This window comes from Musa acuminata, chromosome BXJ2-1, assembly GCF_036884655.1.
Source record: "Musa acuminata AAA Group cultivar baxijiao chromosome BXJ2-1, Cavendish_Baxijiao_AAA, whole genome shotgun sequence".
In the NCBI taxonomy this organism is placed as follows: domain Eukaryota; kingdom Viridiplantae; phylum Streptophyta; class Magnoliopsida; order Zingiberales; family Musaceae; genus Musa; species Musa acuminata.
In genome coordinates this window covers 11252744-11261138 of record NC_088338.1, presented here as the reverse complement: position 1 = coordinate 11261138, position 8395 = coordinate 11252744, and the positions used below count along the sequence as shown (strand labels likewise).

Genomic DNA, 8395 nt, shown 5'->3' with positions numbered 1-8395 from the left:
AAACATAAAGGACAAAATGATAATGTCTTATTCTAAAAATATGATCAGAACCAAGGTTCGCAATACCGTACCGTACCGGTATTTCGACCTGGGCTCGGTACCGGTACGGTACGATATACCGAGCGGTACACCCAGGTGTACCGAGCGGTACACCTGAGTGTACCGAGTACTGTAGCACTGCTACAGTAGCTCGGACCGGTAACCATCGGTCCGCGTACCGAAAACCTGTCAGACCGGTACGAGCGGTACGACTCGGTACGGCAAACCCTGACCAGAACATTGGTAAAATGTATACAAAGATAAAAAATGACTTAAATATATTAATAAAATTCATATTTCAAAACATGAACAAAAATTAGGGTTCTAACTTATAATTTTATAACGGTAAAGCATTGTTCTAAATATGATCAGAAACATAAAGAATGTAACGGTAAAGTCCTATATTAGAATGTGGTTGAGAACATAAAGGATATAGTTATAAGCTTGTCCATTCCACTAAAATATAAAGGTCCAATGACCTAAAATATAATGGTTCTAAAATAAACTAAATATAATGGTAAAATCCTACTTTAAAATATGTCCAAAGAAAAGTAAAATGATTTTAAATAGGTAAAGTCATATAATAAATATTGCCTAAAACATAAAGGATATAATGGTAAATGATATATTCTAAATTATGATAAAAGATGTAAAGGTTGAAATGGTAAAAGTCATGTTCTAAAGTACAGTAAAAAATAAGTTGGTTAATTTCCACAAAAATATAAAGGTAATTGGCCTAAAATATAATGGTAAAAGTTCTATTCTATAATATGACCAAAAACATAAAGGATGCAAAGGTAAAAGTCCTACTCTAAATGTCATAATAATATAGTTTTAAAATAAAGGTTATTTAAAAGTAAAATTATATAAAATGAGACAATGATAAGAAGTTATGTTAAAAATATGGCCAAATATAAGTTTGACAATTCACTAAAATATGTATACAATGATCCAAAAAGTTATATTCTTTAATATAACCAAAAAAACAAAGGTAACACCTTCTAACTTAGAGTGTAAAAGTCTTATTCTAAAATATGGCAAAAACTAAAAGGATATAACAATGATAAAAATATACAACTAGAAGAATCCTATTCTACATATACAGCTAGAAACAATGCTAAAAGGTTCCAAATATCATGGTAACCAACATATTTTAAAACATACGAGGAAAGGTAAAATGTTCTTAAGTATAATTGTAAAGTGATATTATAAATATTGCCAATAACAAAAGGATATAATGGTAAAAGTACAATTCTACTCTAAAATAAAACAAAAATAAAACAAAGGTAAAATCTTCTGAATTATAGTGTAAAAATCTTATTCTAAAATAAGGTAAAAAATAATAACATGCAATAAAAAAATATAGAAAGGTCTTATATTACATATATGGCCAAAACAATGGTAAAATGTTTTAAATATAATGGTAACAATCCTATTTTAGAATGTCTGAAAAAAAGGTAAAATATTCTTAAATATAATAGTAAGTCATATTATAAATATTATCAAAATCATAAAGGATATAATGATAAGAAATAAAAGGGTAAACCCAATATACGAGGCTCTCGCAAATGCGGGGAGGGTCAATATATGTAACATTGTCTTTAAATACTTAAAGAGAATTATTACCATAACTTGAACTTTGATCTCCCAAGTCATAAAGGAATAACCTTATCATTATATCCAAATCCACTCTCATAATAATAATAATAATAAATTTAATTCTAAAATATGATAAAAGACATAAAGTGTATAATGGTAAAAATAATCTTCTAAAATATCGTCAAAAATAAGTTGGTCAATTTATAGTAAGATATAAAGGTAAATTGGCCAAAAATACAATGTTAAAAGTTATATCCTAAAATAATGACAAAACTAAGATTATGTAAAAATATAAAAAAATTAAATGGCCCATGCAGGTCTCGAACCTGCGACCTTCGCGTTATTAGCACGACGCTCTAACCAACTGAGCTAATAGGCCATTGATATTTATAAACTAATCAATGGCATTTTGAAGGCTAGAATCAGAGGAATATAACTTCCCTGCTGTAATTCAGTTTTAAATCACTTGTCTCCACAGGATATCAGGTGTTAACTTATTTACCAGGCTAAAAAAAATTATTTACCAGGCTGGACCAGGCAAAAGCCCCTATTGATTCAAGTCTCAATTGATAAAAAACCATCTTGAAATTTGAAACGTTCATGGTTATTCATTTCTTAAACTAAAATCATGAACACCTACATCTTGGTCTACATCTAAAACTTGGGTATTAAACGCCATCTCAATAAATTAAAATAAAAATATTTTCTGTAGCGCCCGAACCGATATGTATCACCCATACCATACTATTTCGAACGGTACAGCAGTCCTTGACATATAACATTTTGAAACTAAAATATCCACTATGTACAGATATTTGTTCCTATTCAGTTTTTAAAATCAATCAAAACACAAATTATCTATACAAAAAAAAAAAAAGGCAAGATGTTGAAATGCCTATAGAGATTTTACGATAGAGATGTCATAGTGATAAAAGATGCTAGAATAACACATTGCATAACATCTTCATTTTAATTTTCTTATTCTTTCTTCTTTATGGATACTAAACAAGAAAACAATCACCATACTTCCCAGTTGATGCCCTGATCCCAAGAAAATTATAATTTTCTTGTTAATAAAACAAATAATAAACTAAACCCTTTCCGTAGTTTCTCTTGATTAGTTATTATATCTAAACAAGAGACTTCACTTTCCTTGTCTCTAATTATTTTCAAAACTCCCCACTTCTAAATGGGTGGTTTCTTAAAGGATATATCCTGCTTATAAAGCTTCCCTAATAGGAGATTGAGTGCATGCGTAGCCTTACACTTATGTTTGGGAAGTGAGAGAAGCATTACTGTTTGGGAGTTGCTCAATTATTAAAACAATCAGATGGATTTGTTACTCCCTGTAAGCACAAAAGCTATTTCTAGTGACTTAGAACCTAGTCAGCCATCACAAAGAAGCAGCCTTACAATGGTTCCCAAGGCTTGCCCTCTTATCCAAATTTTGGCAATAAAAAGCTATAAAATACTACACTGTATCAAATGATAAAATATCATCAAAGGCCAACAACTATACTTGGCATGCAGATGCAAGAACAGGACATGACTTCCTATTGGTAATTCCTGACAACATTGGTTCTTTCACCCCTTCTATATAATACTTCCATTCCTGACAACATTGGTTCTTTCACCCCTTCTATACAATACTTCCATTCCTACTGAGGATGGGAGTTGGGACTTGGTACTTCTGTCCAAAATGATGGTTTAGATTTTCAAGAGCATAATTTAGCTTAGTTGCTAGTAGAATAAAGCAATACACAGCAAACAATTGTAAACAAAGCAAAACAAAGAAGTCACGAGAAAACATAGTGAACGATCACTCATCTCAACCTCATTAAATAAGAACTATAGCTGATGACCCATGTAAATAGAGTGACGAATTACAGGTATGCTTATGTCCATTGTGATAGTGTTTCAAATTCTCAATTATATAGTTTGTGTGAAAGCATAAGAGAAAAAAAAAATTGTTCCAGGATCTATCTACCAGTAACCAATGCTCATACATTTCTTCGTAATATGATGCCCAGAGAGAAAACATGTGCGCTGATGAATTGAATATTAGAGTCCCAGAAACCACAATCAAGCACCTCACATGGTATGATTAAAGCATAGACAATTACCACTCAGTTGTATTGTTGTAGCAGATGCATTTCAACAATCAAGGACCTTGTAATCAAAGCAATATAGCTTGGTTGCTGATAAATTAACGTCAAGAAGCTCCAAAGCAGGTGAAGAATGCACTTCTATCTACTAATCCAAATCCTCCTGTTCAAGGCCATGACCAAGTTTTGTCTTCTGAGAAATTATCACATTTCTAACAAAAACTACCTCCAATCAACCAATCCAAATCTCTGAGACCTAATCTTGCACATGCCATTTTGACAAAAAAGTTAACATTGAGGTGGTTAAAATAAACTGATAACTATGAATGGATTCGCCTACGAACTCACTGATCCCCACTGTTATTAAACCTAATATGGAAGAATTAAACTAAGTGACGCAATTAGATTAGATTCATAATATACCGAATTTCCCAAACTCGCAAAGACTATTTGTGTCCCATGCAACTTAAAAATTCATCAAAATTTCAGATAAAAACAACAAAGTCGGATTTTGATCCAAGATTAAGCAAGAGGAAACGGGTAAGAAAGTTGGACAGGGATACACGGTACCCTGCGGCATTTGCAGCCAACCATGTAATCAACTGGAGATTTCCAGAAGAAAGGAGATGAAAGAAGGATCAAGGATCCAAGACGAGCTTAGATAGGTCGATTTTGTTCCAAGCTCTTCCACTTAAAAAAAAACCTATTAAAGGAACCAAAAAATCATCAAAGCTTCAGATAGAAACAACAAAATTGAATCTCAGCATTTGCAGACAACTATGGAATGAACTGGAGATCTTAAAAAAGACCCGGGCGGGGATTAGGGTAAGGATCAAAGACGAACTTGGATAGACTAATTTAGTTCCAAGCTCTTCCACTTCAAAAAACCTCTTAAATCAACTTTAAAATTCATCAAAATTTCATACAAAAGAATACAATCGGACATCGATACATGAGTAAGCGAAAGGAAACGGGTAAGGGAGCGGGAGGGGGAACCTTGCGGCATACGCAGACAACCATGGGATCAACTTGAGATCTCCGGAACAAAGGGGGGCGAGGATTCGGGTAAAGGAACGAAGACGAGCTTGGATGGATTCCACGAACCAAAAGCGAAGAATCGAGCAAAGATGAGATTAGGGGACCTTTGTGCGAGCTCGGGGAGGCTCCGATCAAAGTGCGATTTTAATCATAAAAGCCTGACAATAAACTAGAAATGGTATTTTAGGCACCTGACCCTCCCGACACACCAACCATGGAATGCATGCTCGCCATTGGTTTAATTTGGGAGGCCCCACGAGGGATTAGTGCGACAAAGCGATTCGAACCATTGGGCGGGTGTCCTTTCCTGGACGGTGCGTCGACCGATATTAGAGAAGCCATTTCCCGAGGCAAATTGGCGCGAACGAAGAAGCGATTGCACCCGCCAATTTCTACCTGTTCAAATTCGATTCGAATAATTAGTCATCCTAAGCATGACTTAAAAATATGCAAAAATATGCAAAAATATAGGACGTAAATCCATATTTAAATCCGATTCAGATTTCTATTTTTCTTTCGAATTTATCATAATTAAACTATATAATACTCATACAAAACCGATCGGATACATTAGAGTTTTATTAAATATTATATTATTGTGTCTGACAATGAAGATATATCTTGATCGAGATCATGTGATTTATCCCTGATTGTGATTCCGAAATTATCGATTTTGATTCTTGAACTACATGTTCTGTCTAGAACCGGAATTGGAACTAATGGTTCGGTTCAGGTTCAAACGGTTCTGATTTGAATCATTAATTTGTTATTATACTTTTGATTTAAAAAATTAAAAATAACAAATATTTTTTCTAAATTTTAAACAATATATGTATAACAATAATGAGTGTAATGATGTTAGAAAAGATAAAAATTAAAATTTTTTAATCAAACTAATTGGCTCTATTAAAATAAAATTATGAATTTAACCACTATACTATAAACTTTATATGTGATTTATTTTTATTTTTATTTTTATTATATGATCGATTTCGGTTTGAATCATCAGGCCTAAATGATCCATTCTAAAGAATTAAATTTTGATTATACTGATCGATACATACTACTTGTTAGTGCACCTTTATGCCGTGGCTAAGGAGTCAGCACAACTCAGTTCGATCTCAGATGTCCCCAAGGGTGCTTCATGCGAGAATTTTGGTAGTCGAAGGGGACATCGAGTTGGGTTGGACTACGAATGTCGTCGCCAGCCCCTGCACTCAGGTTGATGTCGGGAGGGGGATCTTCCAATTCGACCCCTTAGAAGCTTGAGTTAGCTTTTGGTGGAATGAGAGAGAGTTCAGTGTTTTTTCCCTCCCCCTTTTTTGTAAGATGGTTGGCTTTTTATACATGCGCTAGGGCGATCAATCGTACGCAGTCCTTTAATGATCGTTGACTCCTTGAGAGGATGACTCATACCCTGCAACCGAACATCGCCTAACCTATACGGGTCGGCGTCGTGCGATGCCGTCCCGAGTTTTACGGAATAGCCTCGGGATGTCCGAGGTCGTGCGGGTTGACGTCATCCCGTATTTCATGGAGTGGCTTTGGGATGTTCAGCACCGACCTATACGATGTTGAACGATGTCAAGGTCTCTTGGACGCCTTGTTTGGGTCTGAGGTGTCATTCTTTGTCAACTCGAAAGTCATTTGTTTACTGCTACGTGGATGGTGTCAAAATGTGTTATATCATTCTCCCCCTCCAGAAAGAGGCATACATCTCTCCAAGGGGCTTGGTGCATGGCGTGGTGTGTCTTGCAAGTTGGGTCAATGTGCTAGTCATAGGTGCCTTGCAAGCCAATCACGTAAGTGATGGCACGTGTGACCTGGCACACAGTATTTTTATTTTTTATTATTATATGGCATTTTATCATTTTATATTATTTGTTGCTTGAATATATTGTGATGTCCATGAATCTGTGCAATGGGAATTAGATCGTGATAAAATCACGATAACAAGACCGGTTCGCCTTTAAACATAGATCATAAATTATCTCGGTCATAGGTTACTCGAGAGGGATATCGAGATAACTGGATAGACTGGTGTGTTGTATACCTGTCCATATGATGGATGCAACTGGTCTCATAACTGCTCGTGTGGGGACTCTAGGGATGCAATATAAGTGCTCATTGGGGAATGAGTTTACTGATTGATCCACTTACGGAATGTTGGATGGTTGATGATGCCTTATCGTCAGACAGTGATTCTGTAGTCCTAGTAGTGTATCTAGTCCTTAGACTTGAGATACCAAGTGATAGGGGCAAAAATGGCGGTGTGACACGTCATGACAGCATCCCCCTGAGCGACACACTGCCCGAGGCTCGCCATACCCTGCAGCAGCTCGACCCCCCACGCAACCCCAGCGGCAATGTCAAACGCCACCAAAGGTACAGTCCTGCCCTGCAGACAGCTGCGTCAGGTAACATCTAATCTCATATATAAATACCCTTGAGTCCTAAACGGAACAAGGAGGGGGAACACACCCAGCACACGGAGGCTTCACCTCCTCCTAAACCCCCTCCACATCTTCCTCTAACTTGATCGTCGGAGGGATCGGGTCGAGCACCCCGACCTGACCTTTGTGCAGGTGCGAAGCCTTCGGAGATCACCGCCTTCGGAGATTCAGCAGGCTCGAGGAGCACCCCCACGGAGACCACCGCCTTCCGGACCCGAACCAAGCCGCGACGGCCCCGACGCCACGGCTAAAAAAGTTACTGACCGTAACAGAATGGCTCTAGAAGGAGGGCTCGAAATGACGGTACGTTAGCTTTCTCTTTAGTTGCTCCACTACAGTCGACCTGCATCAGCAGCAGCGACTTCTGAGGGCGGTCTCGGCTCCTCGGCCTTGCGCATCTCGACCCCACGCACGCGGCCAGCCCGCGCGCCTCCCCCACGTCGGCCTCGCGCGTCTCGGCCCCTCGGCCCCACGCGCGCGACCAGCCTGCGCGCCTCACCCCCTCGGCCCCACGCGCGCGGCCAGCCTGCGCGCCTCGCCCCCTCGGTCCCACGCGCACGGCAGCACGCCCGCGTCGACTTCACGCGCGCCTCAACTCGGCCACAAGCACCTCGACCCCTCGGTCCCACGCGCGCGGCCAACCCGCCCGCGTCGGCCCCACGCGCACGACCAGCCCGCGCGCCTCGGCTCCTCGGCCACGTGCGCGACTCAGCCTCATGCGCAGCAAGCAGCGCGTCGTGCCCCTCAGCCCCATACGCAGCAAGCAGCCTGATGCCTCGGCTGCTCCTCGACCCCATGACGGTGCAGCCCGCTGCATCGACCCCTCGGTCCCATGCATGGCCGCCCGCCTCAGCTGCCCGGCTGACGGTACAGCTCGCTGCCTCGGCCCCTCGGCCTCATGCGCAGCCAATACGCTGCAGCTAGCACGCTGCCTCGGCCCCATGCGCAGCAAGCAGCCCGCTGCCTCGGCCCCTTGGCACCATGCGCAGCAATACGCTGCAGGCAACACGCTACCTCGGCCTCATGCGCAGCCAACACGCTGCCTCGGCTCCTCGGCCTCATGCGCAGCTAATACGCCACGCGCTGCCTCGGCTCCTCAGCCCCACGCGCAGCAAGCAGCCTGATGCCTCGGCTGCTCCTCGGCCCCATAACGGTGCAGCC

At 40.0% G+C, this 8395-nt stretch overlaps 1 non-coding gene across 1 annotated transcript; it reads right to left on the bottom strand.

Moving 5' to 3' along the window:
- Window positions 1-1943: 1943 nt before the first annotated feature.
- TRNAI-AAU (transfer RNA isoleucine (anticodon AAU)) lies at window positions 1944-2017 on the bottom strand. The gene has a single exon. It is a non-coding gene; the product is annotated as a tRNA-Ile (tRNA).
- Window positions 2018-8395: the final 6378 nt, after the last annotated feature.